The sequence below is a fragment of the Chrysemys picta genome, chromosome 11, assembly GCF_011386835.1.
Source record: "Chrysemys picta bellii isolate R12L10 chromosome 11, ASM1138683v2, whole genome shotgun sequence".
Lineage (NCBI taxonomy): Eukaryota > Metazoa > Chordata > Testudines > Emydidae > Chrysemys > Chrysemys picta.
The window spans coordinates 19876198-19895182 of record NC_088801.1 but is presented as its reverse complement, the minus strand read 5'-3'; positions in this window follow the sequence as shown (position 1 = coordinate 19895182).

Genomic DNA, 18985 nt, shown 5'->3' with positions numbered 1-18985 from the left:
ACTCCAGATCCTGAAACTATGCCACTTACTGGTCACTTTGGCAAATCCAAGACCCGGGGCCTGATATTGCAGAGTTTCTGGTGGCCTGGCCTATGCACATCCATCACGGAGTATGTAAGGTCCTGCAACCATTGCTTAGAGCTCATCCTGTAAAATGCTCATCCTTCTCCAGCCTTTGTCCATTACCCCTAAACCCTAGTCTACTGTATCTATAGACTTTATTGTTGAGCTGCTTCGCTTGCATGGGCACATGGTGATCCTAGTCGTGGTTGATCTCCTAACTAAGATGGAACATTTTGTTACATGCTCTACGATGCCTAGCACCCCAGAAATAGCACACCTCTTTGTGAAGAACATTTCCCACTACCATTGGCTTTCTACTGGCATCATATCAGTCTGCAGCCCTCCATTCATCTCCTGCTTTTGGCAGGAGTTTCTGTGACTTCTCAGCATAGAGTCCCTTACCTTGTCTGCTTACCACCTGCAGATCAATAGCAAACAGAATGAGTCAATTGGATTCTAGAACACTACCTACGTTGTTTCTTGAATTACCACCAGGATGACTGGTTTTCTCTGTTCCACTATGTAGAATTCCTCTATAACAATATAACCCAGGCCTTAGCCTAACAAAGCCCATTCTTTGAGAACTATGGTTTTCATCCTTGGTTCCATCCTGATGTAACCATAAACTCACCAGTACCTGCAGCTGCAGACTAGGATGCCCACCTGTGCCAAATACACCGAAAGCTCAAGGAGCAATTCAGATCTGCAAAGGAATCTTACAAACACCATGCTGACCAGGGCCTTCAGACCACCCCCAACCTAGGGGTGGGGGACAAGGTCTGAATATCTACCTGGAACCTCAAGCCGGCCTGCGCATCAGCCAAACTTGGTCACCAGTACCTGGGCCCATTCAGGATCTCGGAACAGGTCAATCCTGTAGCCTTCAAGCTGCAACTACCCACTTCCCTCAAGGTCCATCTAATATTTCCCATTTCCCTCCTTAAACCTTATACTGTGAATATGTTCTTGAATTGCTCCAAGCCCCCCCATAACCATTTGGAGGCAAGAAGACTACTTAGTCTGACATATCATTGACTCCCAGTGAGTTGGAGGAAAACCCCAGTACCCAGTGAACTGGGAGGGCTACAGTTTGGATGACTAATCTTGGGACCTGGTTGAAAACATTCATTCCCTGAACCTGCTACAGGACCTCCACTGGGCTCATCCTGAGAAACCAGGCCTTAGGGTCCCTGGGAGGCACCCTTGAAGGGATGAGTGAGATACTGTCAGGAAGGAGGGCCTGCAGCTGGGCCTGTGATCAGTTAGCTAGCTGCACCTGAAATCCCTGAGCTGCGTTGCCAGTATTGCTCTTAAGCCAGCCTTGGCACTTGCTATTGGCTACTCAATGCTTACACTCACAGCTGTGATTGCTTCTGTCCCTGCCCTGCTCCCCTACTTGGTTCCTGACTCCTTATTTCTGACCAATGGCTGTGACTCCTGGTTCCTAGCTCTTGGTTTCTGATCCTTACCTCTGATTCCTGGCTCTTCACTCTGGCTCCTGACTGCCACTGCTCCGACCACCTGCCCATATCCTACCACACTCTGGGTGGAATCCTGCCTGTTACGTTAGCTCAAGAAGGGGCAAGAATTGGGGGGTGGGGTGGGGTGGGGTAAGAAGTTGAATGTTTTGGTTGTGGAGGGATGGGGAACATTTTAGGCTATTGCTTCTTCAACAATGTAGACTGTGGGAAGCCTGGATGCTGATGATTTGGGTACCCCGTGTGGTAGTGCAACCCCTGGGAGGTTTGGAGATGGCCTAAGTGTTTCAGGTGTGGGAAAATGGGACACATCACGTAGTTGTGCACCTTGAAGAGAGAACTTCAGAGGAATGGTGTCTGAGACAGGGGAGGAACCCTGCAAAGTGAGGGAAATAAATCCCCAGGTAGAGGCACTCAAACTCAACAGGGTATCATGGAGACCCATATTGGGCTTCCAATTAAACGGGGTAGGATGGGGACCTAGACATGGACTCACCAACAAGTAGAGGCCCAGATAAGGGGCCTGGGATGGAAACAGGGCTTCAGTATGGGAAAGGAGAGAGCCTGTTTTATGGCTCCCACCCTGAAGGCTGGGGAGCTCACAGAATGATTAGAAGTGGTGGAATGCTAGCTACAGAATCTCAGACATGAGAAACAGCAACTGTTAATGGACCTTCAGTTCACCTAGGAGGAAAGAGGATGCTTAATTCTCATGGTCAGTGAATTTGAGAGTCAATTAGAAACTGCCTGTGGAGACTCACAAGCCTACGGGTTTAGGGATCTTGATGTCCAGGTGGACAAAATTAGATGGTATATTAACTGTCCTGTGGCTGATTATGTGACCCTGACCTCACAGCATATAACTCAGAAGAACTGGGATTAGGAATTTGTTCCTATGAGCCTGGAACATGGGGAACCTTCTGTGATGTGTGGGGGAACGTTTTGGTTGGCATGGGAAAATTTGGGGGTCCACATTCGGAGGGGGCTGGAGTATTTTAAGGAATATTTTGTGAAATATGTCTGTGGAAATGTATTTTGCCTTGGGAGCAGGTGAGAGTAGCTCCAGGAAGCATCTCACAGATCAAAAGAGGAAAAAAAGAATTGTTGTTTGTTTTTCCTAGAAAGGGGGGAGGTTTAGGTTGGATATTAGGAAAAACCTTTTCACTAGGAGGGTGGTGAAGCACTGGAATGGGTTACCTAGGGAGGTGATGGAATCTCCTTTCTTAGAGGTTTTTAAGGCCTGGCTTGACAAAGCCCTGGCTGGGATGATTTAGTTGGGGATTGGTCCTGCTTTGAGCAGGGGGTTGGACTAGATGACCTCCTGAGGTCCCTTCCAACCCTGATATTCCATAATTCCATGATTCCATGTCACAGGATAGCTGATCCCTGTGAGAAGACCAAACCCAATGCCCCCTGTGTCAGAGCAGGTGGGCCCAATTAAGCTAATTAAAGGGGCAGGACTACACCTGGAGTTATAAAAGTATTACAGAGGAGTGGGGCTAACTCCTGTGGTGAAGCCCTAGAGCAGGGGTCAGCAACGTTTGGCACGCGGCTCGCCAGGGTAAGCACCCCGGCGAGCCGCGTGCCAAACGTTGCCGACCCCTGCCCTAGAGCAAGGCACCAGGTGTCCAGGAAGGCTGCCGTGGTCTGCTGTTCCAGCAAAGTAACAGATCTGGTGACAGCAGAGCTGGCTGAATAAGGACCAGGAAGGGTGAGCTGAGGAACTGTTGTGTTGATTTTGCTTTTGTTTGGACAATAAAGCTATTTAAAGGAGACCAGGTGGGGCAGCGTATGCTTGCAAGCTGAGAAGAAGCCCTGCCTTGTGACAGGTCATTTTGGTCAATTCAGTTAAGTTTTAAATTGGGTGTGTGTGTGTCACAAAACATTACTATCCTTTTCAGGTAATGAAAGGATAAGAGAGCTGCACCAAATGTGCTTGGGGTGAAGGGGTCATCCAAGCCAAAACTGCAGTCTGACATGGTTGGGTAGCTGTGGCTGGACTGGGAGATTGAAAGAGAGACTCCTGTCTTCTGGGTAGGGTGAAAGCCTGTCGGCAAGGACTTTGTTCAGGGTTGTATATGCCTTTTTGATGACTTTGCGAAGAGGTGATGAGTCTGTCACTATATAGGATTAGAAAACATTCCTTAGTCATTTTTGTGATTCTTCTCCGAATTCTCTCCGATTTGTAAACATCCTTCTTGAATTGTGGACACCAGAACTGGACACAGTATTCCAGCAATGGTCATACCAGGGCCAAATAGAGATAAAATAACCTCTCTTCTCCTGCTTTAGATTCTCCTGTTTATGCATCCAAGGATCGTATTCACCCTTTTGCCACAGCTTCCAGCGTGTTCTGCTGATTAGCCACCATGACACCCAAATCTTTTTCAGAGTCATTGTTTCCCAGGATAGAGTCCTCCATCTTGTAAGTATGGCCTATGTTCTCTGTTTCTAGATGTATACATTTACATTTAGCCATATTAAAATGCATATTGTTTCCTTGCACCCAGTTTACCAAGGAATTCAGATTGCTCTGTATCCGTGATCTGTCCTCTTCAATATTTACCATTCCCTCATGTTTTGTGTCCTCTGCAAACTCAGTGGTGATCTTATGTCTTCTTCCAGGCCATTAATAAAAATGTTAAATAGTGTAGGGCCAAGAACCAATCCCTGCAGGAATCTACTAGAGAGGTACCCTGTTCATAATTTGATGATGATTCCCTCGTTATAGTTGTTTGAGACCGATCACTTAGCCAGTTCTTAATTAATTAATGTGTGACGCTAATTTTATCTTTCTATTTTTCAATCAAAATTTAATGTGGCACCAACTCAAATGCCTTACAAAAATCTAAGTATATTATGTCAATGTTGTTACCTTTTTCAACTAAACATATAATCTCATCAAAAAAGATATCCAGTTAGCTTAACAGGATCTATTTTCCATAAACCATGTTGATTGGCATTAATTATTCCTTATTATTCCTTTGATTCCCTATTCCCATATCAGCCACTCCATTTTCTTGCCCAGAATTGTTATCAGACTGTTAGCCTATAAATACACAGATCATTCCATTTACCTTCTTTAAAACATTAACACAATATTAGTTTCTTTTCCAGTCCTCTGATGTTCTAAGATTGACTGATTCAAAAACATTAACAGTCCAGCAAGCTCCTCTGCCAGCTCTTTAAAAACTCTTGGATACAAGTTATCCAGACCGGCTTATTTTAAAATGCCTAACTTTAGTAGGGTATGTCTATACTCAGGGCCGGCTCTAGGTTTTTTGCCGAGCCAAGCAAAAAAACCCCAACACCTCCGAGAGAGCAACTGCTGAAGCAAAAAAAAAAAAAAGGTGACCCCTGAAATTGTACCGCCTCAAGCACATGCTTGGTTTGCTGGTGCCCACAGCAGGTCCTGCTATACTGCATTTTTAAAACCAGTAGCGGCGTGTCTGAGAGCCTACGTCTACAGACTCAGGCTCACACTACAGCACTGAAAACAGCCATATAGACATCGTGGCTAGGGTCTGAGGGCTGGGAAGAGGGGTGGGCTTCAGAGCCCACACTGCAATGTGTACACTTCTGTTTTTTAGCACCAGAGCTGGAGCCTGAGTCTGTAGATCTGGGCTCTGAGACTTGCTGCTCTGGGTTTTAAAACAAGTATATACATACTGTCAGAGCTTGAGAGTGGTTAAAAGCTGGGCCTCTGATCAGATAGGGAGACACTGACTGAGGGACAGCTTGAGAGGCAGAAATCGCAGGATTTGCTCAACCCCAGTACTGGAGGGATGTCTGGGAAAAAGGGTGCCTACCAAAATGTGGAAGGAAAGGCTAAGGTTTAGGTAAGATACAACCCTTTTCTTCTCTGTTAAGTTCCAGTGGATAAATAATTAACACTTTGTTTTGAACAAACTGTTCTGTCGCTGCATTTTTGCACTGTTCACAGCTCCTGGAGTGAGGCCTATACCAGGGAAGTCTATGGACATGTTTCATTTTGATTTCAAGCATTTTGTAATTTTTTACATTTGTTTTAAAAATGTGAAGGAAATAGCAAAACAAAAATCATCTCGAACTGAATGAACAAAAAATATTTTGACTTCTTCAGAATTTTTTTGTGTTTTTCCCCAACATGAGCAATTCAGCAGAACAGCCACAAAATCTGCTAAATGTTTTGGTATCACTGAAGCTTCATTTTTCTTACACACGAAGTTGCAGCCAAATTTTTTTGCCCAGCTCTAGCTTAAAACCCAGTTGGACCTGCTGAGGACTCATGGTTGGTAAATCAAAAGTGCTGTGACCAGGGTGAATAGCAGGATTACACCCTGGGAGAAGAACAGGAGCGGGCTCGGCACTTGGAAGGATGATAAGGAGAGACTAAGTGAGAGGTCAAAGGTAGGGTTACCATACGTCCGGATTTTCCCGGACATGTCCGGCTTTTTGGGCTCCAAATCCCCGTCCGGGGGAAATCCCAAAAAGCCGGACATGTCCGGGAAAATCGGGACATGGGGGCCGGCGGTGCCGGGCCAGGGGCTCGGGGGCTGGCGGTCGGCCGGGCTGGGCCGGGGGCTCGGGGGCCGGCGGCTCGGGGACCGGCGGTCGGCCGGGCCGGGGGCTCGGAAGCCGGCGGTCGGCCGGGCCGGGCCGGGGGCTCGGGAGCCGGCGGTCGGCGGGGCTGGGCCGGGGGCTCGGGGGCCGGCGGTCGGCGGGGCCGGGGGCTCGGGAGCCGGCGGTCGGCGGGGCCGGGGGCTTGGGGGCTCGGGGCCGGCCGGGCCGGGAGCTCGGGGGCTTGGGGCCGGCCTGAGCCTGCCTGCTTGGGGGCCGGCGGTCGGCGGGGCCGGGGGCTTGGGGGCCGGCGGTCGGCGGGGCCGGGGGCTTGGGAGCCGGCGGTCGGCGGGGCCGGGCCGGAGGCTTGGGGGCTCGGGGCCGGCCGGGCCGGGGGCTCGGGGCCGGCCTCAACCTGCCTGCTCGGGGGCCGGCGGTCGGCCGGGCCGGGGGCTCGGGAGCCGGCAGTCGGCGGGGCCGGGCCGGGGGCTCGGGAGCTGGCGGTCGGCAGGGGGCTCGGGAGCCGGCAGTCGGCGGGGCCGGGCCGGGGGCTCGGGAGCCGGCGGTCGGCAGGGCCGGGGGCTCGGGGGCTCGGGGCCGGCCGGGCTGGGCCGGGGGCTCGGGGGCCGGCGGTCGGCCGGGCCGGGCCGGGGGCTCGGGGGCCGGCGGTGCCGGGCTGGGGGCTCGGGAGCCGGGCCGGCGGGGCTCGGCCGGGGGTGCTCGGCCGGGGGCCCGGGGGTGCTCGGCCAGGGGCCGGCAGTGCTGGGCGGGCTGACCCAGGCTGGAGACGCCGGGGGGGGGCCAGACTGGGCTGCATCTCCTCCCCCCACACCCTCCTTACCTGCTTCAGGCTTCCTGCGAATCAAATATTCGCGGGAAGCAGGGGAGGGGGCGGAGTTGGGCGGGGACTTTGGGGAAGAGGCGGAGTTGGGGGCGGGGCCGGGGCCCCGTGGAGTGTCCTCCTTTTGGAGGCTTAAAATATGGTAACCCTATCAAAGGTCCAGTTCATCCTGGAATTATAATGCAGGGGTGCAGTGCTCCTTGTTTTTCTATATAACCGATTTAGTTTTATATTTACTGCTACTTGTCTTAAGGGCAGAGCAAATCTCTCTGTTCTCTTAGTGTTCAAATACTGAACCTTTGTCAGGCTGCAAACTTCATTGTATCTTTTAAAAGCTGCATACTCTGCATTTCCAATTAAAAAAAAATATTACGTAATTCCAGCCATACCGTATTATTGAGCCGCTCGGCAGGAGCTATTTACCTGTTTATGAGAATAGTTTACCTTCTGCCATGGCAGTAACAAATGTTCACCTGAGCAGCAGTTTGTTCACCTCATTTCTGAAAAGATCCCTCCTGAACAATTTCCATTGGATTATTTTTAATTTATGACTAACAAGTCTGCTTAGATTTTATTTTCCTAAAAGCTGGAATTTCAAGAGTTCTTTACCTTCACAGCCAGAGATAAACCAAAACAGTTCATGAAACCTGAGAGAGAACCTGCAGTTGAAAAAAAACCTTTCCACTCAGAACAAAAAGTGTATTCATATAAGTTACATGAACATCCCTTTCATTTGAGAAATGGTCACTCAGGGCCAAATGATGCCCCACCATGTCATGGTGTGTCTAGGGCTCCCAGAGTGACTTGATCCAGGATTACTAGGAGTAATGGAATGAAATTAAGAAAGGGGGACTGTAGGCTGAATATCAGGAAAAACTGTCTTCACGCTCAAATATGTTGTGTGGAATAGCCTCTGTGACCCTAAGAGCATCCCCATTCCAGAGGGCAAGGGGCTCACTGGTATCTGGTAATGAGGTTGAGCTGGCATGACCAGTTCAGTGTATCCTATTTCACTTATGTCATAATCTGTTTCTAATAAGGGCTGTGTAAGGTATCATTGGAAAACCAGTAACACACTGAGCATTAATATTCTTATATGGTGTATGTACAGTAAACACCCAAAGGGCTATGCACATGTAAAGGAAATATGGCCTTAAAATGTGTTTGCACCAGACAAGTCTGGGGAGTGGGTAAACAGATTTTTTTTCCAGATAAAGAAAAGGCAGGCTTCTCCATCCTGGTGCACTCACAGACAATTGGCAATCACAGTCAAGTGGTCATCCACTGGCATATCAGGTTGCAGGGACAGATTAACTTGCATTGCAGAACGTACCAGGGGGAAGAAACCAGCATGGAGTCTTCTCCATCGGACCTCATGGCACCTTCCCTCACATCATGGGCATTGGCATCTTACAACTAAAATGACAAAGGACCTGAGCACTTCAGACTTTGTGGGAGATCCTGTCCAAGGGGATGGGCAGCTATCTTGCTGGAAGGAGGTGTGGTGAGAATATTCTCTTGAACCAAGACTACAGATTGGTTAAGGCTTAGTCACTAGGAAGCATTTTTCACTTTTATTTCCTCGTCACCGTTTCTGACTTTGTCTCTTATACTTGAACTCACTTCAAACCTCTCTCTCTTTTATTTAATACATTCTGTGTTATTTTTATTTTAACTCAATCCAGTGCTAGATTTGCTTTGTGAAGTGATTTAACTCCAGCTAAAGCAACAAGCTGCTGTGCTTTTGCCTCTTTAGAGGAGCAATGAACCTTGTTACTCTTCTGAATGTTCCAGGAGAGGGCTGGACACTTCAGTTAGCATCTTCGTCAGCAGTTACCTTGTCAAAATGCTGTAGCTCCTCATCCATGGATATTCTTCCCCTAAATAATTTTATTATTTCTTTTCCAGTAATGTCTAAAAGCACCAGCCAACATCAGGGCCTCATTGTTAGGGTTACCATACGTCCAGTTTTTCCCGGACATGTCCGGCTTTTTGGTAATCCCAATTCCCGTCCGGGGGGAATTGCCAAAAAGCCGAACATGTCCGGGAAAAATACCGCTGGCCGGGCACTTCCCCTCCCGTGGCTGCTGTGCTCCCTACCTTGACTCTTCTGCTCTGTTTAAAGCCGAGCTGCCCGAGCGCTACCGGCTTCGGGCAGCCCCCATGCCTCAGGACCCTGAGCCGCCAGCCGGGCACTTCCCCTCCCAGGCTCCGGGGGCATGGGGGGCTGCCCGAAGCCGGTAGCGCTCGGGCAGCTCGGCTCTTAAACAGAGCCGAAGAGTCAGGGGAGGAGCACAGCAGCCGGAGCCCGGGAGGGGAAGTGCCCGGCCGGGGGCGCAGGGTCTGGATGCATGGGGGCTGCCCGAAGCCCGAGCGCTACCAGCTTCACGATTTGTCAGGCAGCCTCCAGACCCTGCGCCCCCAGCTGGGCGCTTCCCCTCCCGGGCTCCAGCTGCGCTGGGGAAGCGCCGGCTGGGGGCGCAGGGTCTGGGGGCTGCCCGGCAAACCGTGAAGCCGGTAGCGCTCAGGCAGCCCTTTTCGCATGGCTGGGAGGGAGGAGGGGGAGTTAGGGCGGGGACTTTGGGGAAGGGGCGGGGAATGGGCGGAGTTGGGGTGGGGAAGGGGGTGGGGAAAGGGGCAGGGCCGGGGCCCCGTGGAGTGTCCTCTTTTTTTATTTTTTAAATATGGTAACCCTACTCATTGTACTAAGAATTGTACAAACTCAGAGTAAGTGTCCCTGCTCCAGAGAGCTTGCAATGTAAATACATGATTGGCTCTCATTTGAGGGGTGTTCACTGAGAATCTTTACAGATGTAGATGCATGAGAAACCCAAGATGGAAGTTCTTCTACATAGCCTACATCAACCACCACACATACAAGTTAAGTGCATATTCTTAATTTGACTCCTTCCCAGATAAAATACATATGCAAGTAGTGCAGCATATTTCCATTGATTCTGAATCAGTGATTTCTTTCTAAAATGGGAATATGATATGCAGAATATTTCTAATTTTATATAGCAGAGCTGATGTCCATGTCTAGAGTATGCCTATCCAAACTACTTAAAAATAAAAGCTTATTACTGTCTTCATAGATCAGTTCAAAGTAATAATTTTTAGTACAGCTCAACTGCTTAGCTTACTTCGGTACATTCTGATGCAGTTTGTTCTAAACAAGTCATGTCCACTATTCTAATATGACATGAAGCCTGATAGAAAAATCTATGATCAATTATAGGAGCAGGACAAAGAGATATGAGAAGAAAGCAATGCAGAAGAACAGATATCCATCACTGTTTAGCAATGAGACTAAAGAAGGAAGCTAGTCATATTATAGAATTTGAAGTTAATGTAGCACATCTTTTTGCTATGTGTAGGTAAACACTCTATGCACTAGACAGTTTGTCTTACAGACAGACTGATTTGGTATGAAAAGTGGATTCTGAAGTGTGGGTTTTGTTGGAAGTGAACAAAATAAACTATTGTTTTGTTAACTTGAAAATATCTTATCATGTAATAAAGAATACTTTCCAGCTGTTTGACTGTTGCTTACTAAAATTATTTTAAGCTCTTAAAACATTCGATAGTTTACAACTTAAAAATAGCAGAATACTAAATATGGATGAGGAAATACCAAAATATATTGATTAGAATGAAATAGCAAAGCAAGTCTACTGGCTTTTTAATGTCAAATTAAACTGGTTTTTGTTCTTGGTTGGAAATTCGTATTTCAAAAGAAATTAATAATTGAAGGTCAAATTTTGGTATCCGTGATACCAGTGGGTGTTTTGCTATCAGCCTCAGTGGAACTAAGTTCTAGCCTTTGAGCTTAATCCATTCCATCTAATCACGTATGTCTGTCTGCCTTTCTCTATAAAATGTTATCTATATAGCCAGGAGATAAATTGCATTGGGCATGCACTTTTGGCTAGATCACCTGCACTCTACCCACAAATTCATGGAGATTTAGTCTAACTTTCTAAATCCTTTGAAACAGTTTCCACAAGCTGCTATATATTTTTTTCCTTTAAGAAAACACACTCAACCTATTAGAGAAACATTTTCGTCTCCTCCCAAATTATAGGATGGACAATACTAAATCCTTTATTAGATGAAGATATGATTTTGCAGTAAAATCATATAAAAAGTGTAATAATATATATGTGCAGTACTCAGCCATTATGAGCAAGATGGGCCCGTGGCCTGATCCTGGCTCCAGCTCCATTTCTGTGCATATGGGCAGAGGGGGAAAATGGGCAGAGTCAAAGTTTGTTTTGTCCCCTGTTGCATAAGGAGAAGTAGGCTGCTACTCATATAGACGTCTCAGCAGAGGGGAGCTGGGGGTGGGGTGTCCTGCTCAGCAGAAGGCAGATGTTGGGGAGCCAGTTGTGGTTCCCTGATCCCATGGATTAGTCTATGCCAGCCCCAGATGCAGCATTAGTCTGAGCATTTCAGAGGCTGCTCTAACATACACCACTAGCAAATAACCCTTTGGAACTGAATGCCAGTGGAGGATCAGTGTTATTTAACAGAACTTTGCCATGTCCTTTCCTCAGGGCAGTACAAATAGGCTGTAGCATAATTGTAAATCTGGCCTCAAGGCTATCGAGTAGATATAGAGATTTGTGCTTATGCCCTAATTTCTAGATATTTTGTAAAACCCCAGCTCTGCCATGTCAGGCTGTGACCTCATTAGCTTTGCCAATCTAAGCAAGGACAAGATCTATTGAGTGCATTGTGTGAGCTTTCTGGACTACTGCTGCACACTGTACATGTTTTCAGAGAACTATCCATGATGACTCCAAGATCTCCTTCTTGAGGGTAACAGCTAATGTAGACCCCATCATTTCGTATGGATCATTGGGATGATATTTTCCAATGTGCGTTACGTTGCACTTATCAGCAGTGAATTTCATCTAACATTTTTGATGCCTGGTCACCTAATTTTATGAGGTGCCTTTTAACTCTTCCCTGTCTGCTTTGGACACATCTGCAAACTTTGTCAACTAACCGTTCACCCCCTATTCCAAATCATGTTATTGAATAGCACTGGTCACAGTACAGATCCTTGGGGGACCCCACCATTTACTTTTCTCCACTATGAAAACTGACCTACCCTCTGTTTCCTATCTTTTAATCAATTACTGATCCATGAGCGGACCTTAAAATAATAAAATATATTTGGAGATATACCTATCTCCTAGAACTGGAAGGGACCTTGGAAGGTCATCAAGTCCAGCCCCCTGCCTTCACTAGCAGGACCAAGTACTGATTTTTGCCCCAGATCCCCAAGTGGCCCCCTCAAGGATTGAATTCACAACTCTGGGTTTAGTAAACCAATGCTCAAACCACTGAGATATCCCTCCCCCTACCATCTTATCCCATCACCTTCCCTCTTATCCCATGACAACTTACTTTGCTTAAGAGCTTTCAGTGAAGGACCTTGTCAAAGGCTTTCTGAAAGTCCAAATATGCTATATTAACTGGCTCATGATTGTCGTCACCCCTAAATAGATGGGTCAGGCATGAGAAGAGGTGTTAGCTCCAGTGTCCTGGCAAAATTCCAATTTGAGTAATTACATTCTGTTTCTCTAAATTTCCTCTCTTTCAGCTGCTTACAGAATTCTCCACTTCCTGCCATAAATTGTTATGTAATGGTGCTGTGAGCAATTAAACAGCTGCTAAATTTTACCCGAGAGGTTGCTGCACCTTGGTGGTAGAGGAAGTGATTTTTTTTTTTGCATCTAAAGATTTTAAAGCACTTTGGAACATTGAGATGCAAGATGCTATATACATGAAACATGATTATTTACTATTATGTTATGTAGCCCATCCAGACACATGTTGTACTTTAAGACTGAATACGTACTGTAGGTATGGGCTGAAATCCTAGCCTTATTGAAGTCAGGGGGAGTTCCCCACTAATTTCAGTGGGGACAGTAATTCATCCTTTAATATTCTAAGCATAACTGTCAATCTATGTAGTGAACACATGGTTCTCCTGAAATATGTTAGATGCACTCAAATTGAAGTAATTTATTATGAAGTTAAATAAGGGCAGATTTGGACCCAATGTGTACTTTGGGCCATAAATAATATTTATACTTCATAACTCCTTGGTAACTTTATTTTGATACTTGTCACCTTTATAGAGTTTTGCATGCTCAAAGCATTGTATATACATAAAGGTGACTGCAGCTCAGCCAGGATTTCACCCTTTAATTATTAGTCCTTTGCAACGCATGCAGGTAAACATTATTATCCCATTTTACAGATAGAAACAGAAGCACAGAGTTTGTCTAAGGCCTCATGGCATAGCTGAGTATGATCATTCGTCTGGTCATGCTACAACCCTCTTCTTGCTTTAGTTTTAATGCTAACAAAAGTTTTAGAAACAATATTGGCCAATTGCTTGTCAACGTTCATGTTTTCCAGTAGAATCAATTAGGTTGTATTTTTTCCTTTTGTATTTCTAATTTAACTACTAGGTTTCTTCTTCTAAAACTTAAATGTGAGTGAACCAAATCTCTCAAACACACACAAACACCCCCTACCTCGTGGGCTGAGACCTTGAAAACCATGGTTCAGCTTGTTGCAGATTTTTACGGTTCAGTCATAACTCCCTGAAAAACAGGGCTTTAAAACGGAAGTGCTGACAAAACTTTAAACTACAGCAGTGCAAATGGCGCTGCAATAATTTATAATCTACAGGCAGCTCTTGGGTTTATTATCACTATGACAAATGCACTGTCATTGTTAATAGGATATTTCCCAGCAAGGACTTCTTGTTATGCAAGCCAGGTTCAGTATGTCATGCAGCATGATAGCAATAAAGTCTACAAGAATTTGTAATGAACTTCAATTACTAATAGATTATGGTTAATGGGAAATATGTGCAGTAAAGATATGGGTTTTTATATGCGCCTTCTGGTACTCTACTAGGCTATGATTTATGATACAATTTATGTTAACATTCTCCAGTATGAAAAAAGCCTAAATTGGTGGAAAGCTGCTTCATCCATAACAAATATTTAAGATAATTTTGCACATCATGTAAATGAAGATATAAAATTAGATATTAATCCATTTCATTTTAGCATTTGTATTTTTATTAATATGAAGATGTTGCCCTACTGTGTAATGACATTAAATATCCCATCATGAGCTGCAAGCATGAATTACGTGGACATGGTGAAAATGACGCTAGCATCTGAGATGTAAACGCAATTGTTCAAATTGCTGTTGTAATTAACCAGCACGATAAATTATACATAAAAATATTATAAAGTGACAGACTTGAGGCTGCTCAGACAAATGGATTTGGCATTGAACCGAGCCAGTTTATGAGAACTGGGGCCCTTTTAAGTAGGGGTAGTGGTTTGGAGGCCAAATACAGCAGGAAGGAAGAGTATTTTGGAACCAGCCTTTTTGCTCTCTGTGGCTATGCTCTTTCCCCATGTCTTGCATCACTCCAACAGTCCGGTCCTCACAAGTTCCTTTTCATCTACTTCCACCTAGTAACACTCTTCCTATAAACAAAGCCTCTTGCAGGAGCCATTTCTAGGAATGATCACATCACACAGCACAAGAGCCATGAGCCCACAGTTATTTGCAGGTGAGGCAGAAAGCTGGAAGTTTTGTCAATATTCTGACAAAAGTCCCACTAACTCTCCCACTTCCTGTGATAAACCCCATGCACCCTGAGTGCATGTGCTCATAAAGTAGAGAAATGAGGGGAGATCTACCCATCTAGCCAAAATGCTTCATCATAGCCACAGCCAATGAGAGAGGCAATGCCAATTGCTAAATAGACATATCAAGCTGTATTTGGCTGGAAATGTTTGTTTTTAGTTTCTGAAAAATATATTTGGCCAAATAGAAGACACAAACCTCCATTCCCATTTAAGTACACCTTTACCTCGATATAACCCTGTCCTCGGGAGCCAAAAAAATCTTACCGTGTTATAGGTGAAACCGCGTTATATCAAACTTGCTTTGATCCACCAGAGTGCGCAGCCTCGCCCCCCCAGAGCACTGCTTTACCGGGTTATATCCGAATTCGTGTTATATCGGGGTAGAGGTGTATATAGATAATACAACACTATGGGTCTGTGTCCCCTTTGATTTACACAAGTTTTGCACGGGTGTAGCTACATTGACTTCATTGGACTTGCTCATGATTTGTGTGCATTAGAAAAGGATCAGGCCCCTACTGTTCAACCTGTTTAAGCCAAAGTGGGAGTGTGGGCAGAAGACAGTGCAGAAGGGTCTTCCTCTGCAAAGCTATTCTGGGAAAAAATACTTGCCCTTTGGTTCAATCTGTTCTATTCCTAAGGCAAATAATTATATGTGGCAGAGAAAGGGACTCAGCTAAGCTAACATTTCATAAATCTCAAGGGGGGGGAGTCTTCTTGTGAATTATAAAATAGTACTATCCTGCTGCCAGTTAATGGCCCCACTTACCTGTCATTAGGCAAAAATGGAACGTCCTTTGAGAGGCATGAAAAATCTCTTACAACTTCAGTGAACCAGCAAGCCCCAAACTAGGTTCCTTTCTCCTTGCTTCCTTCCTGGAAATAGAAGTGCCCAATTTAAAGTTGAGTAGTGTATCCCCTTTAACACTCAACTGGTCTAATTCTCACTTGTCCCTGTTAACAGAGGTGGCTGGCAATATGACTGAAGTTTAGTAATTTGATATATTCTCTATTAAAAAACTGAGATCTCGTGAAACACAAACAGAACATGCCAGAATTCCCTGTATTCCTCTGTTTACAAGGAGTTTTCTTACTCAGCCTGAGCTCCAAGGGGCCAGCACTAGAGTCCTTTCTTTTTGAGCAAATTCTGTTTTTAAGTAGGAAGCACAGAAAGCTGGTAAGATTGTACAAAACAAACTTCTTCCTTGCCTGTTAAGGAAAAGAGAGTTGGCACACATCCTCTTGAACTGGAGGCAGGGGTGCCGGAACTGGGGAGGCCAGAGGGCCATGCCCCCCACTTTTTACCAGCTGTAAGGGCAAGTGGCAGGGGAGGGGGCAGAGAGGAACAAGCAGGGGTTGGGGCCTCCAAGGGAAAGGTGTGGCACAGAAGTGGTGCCATGAGTGGGGGAAGAGACTGTGTGGGAATGGGGCCATAGTTTGGGCACCTGTGTGCCCCCCCACATACTTTTAGGGTGCTTCTGCTGCTCCTGGCTAGAGGAATGGGATTCCATAGTGTCTTTCACAGGGATTTGTTCTCTTTCAACAAATCTGTCAGAGAATCATAGAATCATAGAACTAGATGGGAACTTGAGAGATCATCTTGTCCAGTCCCCTGTACTCATGGCAGGACTAAGTATTATCTAGACCATCTCTGACAGGTGTTTGTCTAGTCTACTCTTAAAAGTCACCAGTGATGGAGATTCCACAACCTCCCTAGGCAATTTATTCCAGTGCTTAACCACCCTGACAGTTAGGAAGTTTTTCCTAATGTCCAACCTAAACCTCCCTTGCTGCAATTTAAGCTCATTGCTTCTTGTCCTATCCTCAGAAGTTAGAAAAAGCAATTTTTCTCCCTCCTCCTTGTAACAACCTTTTATATACTTGAAAACTGTTACCATGTCCCCCTCAGTCTTCTTTTCTCTAGACTAAACAAGCCCAGTTTTTTCAATCTTCCCTCATAGGCCATGTTTTCTCGACCTTTAATCATTTTTGTTGCTCTTCTCTGGACTTTCTCCAGAGAAGAGCAGAATTTGTTCACATCTTTCCTGAAATGTGGTGCCCAGAACTGGACACCATACTCCAGGTGAGGCCTAATAAGCATGGAGTAGAGCGGAAGCATTACTTCTTGTGTCTTGCTTACAACACTCCTGCCAATACATCCCAGAATGTTTGCTTTTTTTTGGCAACAGTGTTACACTGTTGACTCATATTTAGCTTGTGATCCACTATGACCCCCCAAATCCCTTTCTGCAGTACTCCTTCCTAGGTAGTCATTTCCCATTTTGTATGTGTATAACTGACTGTTCCTCTCTAAGTGGAGTACATTGTATTTGTCCTTACTGAATGTCATGCTATATACTTCAGGCCGTTTGTCCAGATCATTTTGAATTTTAATCCTATCCTCCAAAGCACTTGCAACTCCTACCAGTTTGGTATTGTCCACAAACTTTATAAGTGTACTCTCTATGCCATTATCTAAATCAATGATTAGATATTCAACAGCATCGGACCCAGAACTGGTCCCTGCGGGACCCCACTCAATAAGTCCTTTCAACTTGACTGTGAACCACTGATAACTACGCTCTGGGAATGGTTTTCTGACCAGTTATGTGCTCACCTTATAGTAGCTCCATCTAGGTTGTATTTCCTAAGTCATTTGTTTATGAGAAGATCATGCAAGACAGTATCAAAAGCCTCACTAAAGTCAAGTTATACCACATCTACTGCTTCCTCCTATCCACAAGGCTTGTTACCCTCAATGGTGCCAACATTGCTTAGAATGGACATTCCAGATCCTGGAAACACTACAACCAGCTGACTTGTCCAAAATTAACTCCTGATTGGCTCTGTATTGCCTCAAAAACTAGATTTTTGGTACCCAGAAGTTCATTTCTTAGGACACTTCAGCCTTGCATTTGATAGATAGGCTGAAGTTGGCTGCTTGGTCAATTGTAAGAGATGGGAAAACCTTATCTCTCCCACCATGCTGGAATACACTCAACTGGCTTGGAACCTTGTTCCTCTGTATAAAGCTGTACTGACAGATCAGTTTACAGATAAAGTAACTTCCAATATGACTGTAGCAAAAAACAACAACAGCAACAACAAAAAACAGGAAAAGGCCATTTTCTGCAAGAAGGGCAATGAAAATGTTTAGGGGAATGGAACAGTTCCTCTCTGAGGAAAGATTAAAAAGATGGACTGTTCAGCTTAAAAAAGAAATGACTAAGGAGGACTTTGAAAGAGGTTATAAAATCAAGTATGGTGTGGAGAAAGTGACTAGGGAATTGTTAGTTACTCCTTCACATAACCCAAAAACTAGAGGTAACCTGATTAAATTAATAGGCAGCAGGTTTAAAAGAAACAAAAGGAAGTATTTCTTCACACAACACAGTCAACTTGTGGAACTCATTGCCATAGGCCGTTGTGAAGGCCAAAAGTATAACTGGGTTCAAAAAAGATTTAGATAAGTTCATGGAGGATGAGTCCATTAGTGACTATTGGTCAAAATTATCAGGGATGCAACCCCATACTCCAGGTGTCTCTAAACCTCCAAGTGCCAGAAGCATCTCGCACTAGCCACTGTCAGACAGGATACTGTACTAGATGGACCATTGGTCTGATCATTCTTATGTTCCATCTAGTCATAACAGTTTTGTTATATATGAATGTATTTCTGTAAATTTCCAAGGATCTATCATCTCTGGCAGGGATGAATTGGCACAGCTTCCAGAGAGGGTGCTCTTGATGTGTTATAAAACCATCCCCACCCCTCCCTTTGATTTGGTGGCAACATTACAACAAGTGTTTCCCAAGAGTTCCAGCTACTGTATCACCGAAGGGGACAAACCACCCATAACAGATAACAACTGGCTGAAATCTTGCACGTAATTAGAGATGCACACAGCATTGTGTCTGAAGGGGAGATTTCCTTCCCTCCCCTTTTAGACTTTGTCATAGTATTACAGGTCTGCTAACATGAAACTGCACATGCTGCTGTATAAAAGTGGTAGTTTCTGTTCAGTGCAGCAACTGTGAAATATAGTAGGTACCTTATAAAGTACACTGGGATTAATATTTGATCCCTAGATGTAGATATGTAAAACAAGTCACACCAACATGACTGTAAATTGCTATTAATGCCTGGTACACTTCCTACTAAATCACCCATCACCTCAAATATTTAATACATCGATATTGAATTGGCTGTATATACAAAATTAAAGATCCCATCTTGCAGCTAAAGCATTATCTACAGTAAACCATTTCAATATTGAATCAAGTTCACCTGCTTCACTGAATGAACTGAGTATTCAAGCTATTAAATTCACTCATGCAGCTATATTGTATTCCACTAAGCACTGTACCTT